This window comes from Octopus bimaculoides, chromosome 12, assembly GCF_001194135.2.
Source record: "Octopus bimaculoides isolate UCB-OBI-ISO-001 chromosome 12, ASM119413v2, whole genome shotgun sequence".
Taxonomy (NCBI): Eukaryota; Metazoa; Mollusca; class Cephalopoda; order Octopoda; family Octopodidae; genus Octopus; species Octopus bimaculoides.
This window is the reverse complement of record NC_068992.1, coordinates 20377411-20378635: the sequence shown is the minus strand read 5'-3', so window position 1 is coordinate 20378635 and position 1225 is coordinate 20377411.

The window sequence follows — 1225 nt, the reverse complement described above, 5'->3', positions numbered from 1 at the left end:
TATATTATCGTGTCTTTGTGTCCCCAACCACCGCTTGGCAAGAGATGCTGGTGTGTTTACATCCTCCGAGGGAATACGTATAAGGCTTAAAATATATAATTACTGGGGTCGACTCATCCGACTAAAAATTCGTGAAGGTGTCGCCCCAGTAAAACAACTAAAAAATAGAAAAGAATTGCGATTTCCAGTGATAATGGTTTATTGTGGACTAAGCTAGTTGTGTCTAATTTTAGTTATTTTTCATTGTTTTTAGATTCTTCAATATGACGTTTTGAATTGTATTTATAACGTTAGTAATCGGTACATAGGTAACACGTCTGTTATTTCCAATCGGAAATAGGGAGAATATGCCTACAACGAAATATCTCAACAACGAAGATTATCTGAAACAAAAAACAAACGTACGATTGTATATACAATTAGACAGTTGCTATATGTCTAAACAAAGTGTGATGGTCATGCTTAGAGGCGGGGGACACCTCCATAGGGCTGGATGATTAATTAAAATATTATGGTAAAGAAACAAATGCATATTTGTGTTGATTAATGAAATAAATTAAAATGCAAAATCTCTCCGTGGAAGGCGTACAAAAATTTCAAATAATAGTTTATGTATTGCAAGTTTGCTGATTTAATTTATTTCGATATTTGTCATATATGTTTTTGTAATAGCGTGCAAAATATCAGATTAGCGATGTAAATGTATGTTTATCCTTATACTTCAATCCGTATAAATATCTATAATTATGTGTGTATGCATGAATGTATAAGTATATATACGTGTTTGTAGGCATGCATGAATGTATGTATGCATGTATCTGTATACATATCTATTTACATATGTGTGTATGTGTGCACTCGCACGCCTCTAAACATATACAGACACACACAAACACTCACACTCAAATACATACACGTGTAAGTATCTCTGTGTATATTCATAGATGAGAACTTATTTAATGTAACTTATATATTGTTAATATTTGATTGAGCACTTTAGAATAGATTTACTGCATTTTTCTACGAATGAGGATTTGTTCCAGTTTACATTTATAAAGCATCGTCTATATTTATGCACATTCATTTTCACACATATGTATATGCAAGAATGTTCAAAACAATTACAAGTATATATATATACATACATACATACATACATACATATATACATACGTACCTATATATATATATATATATATATATATATATATATATATATATATAT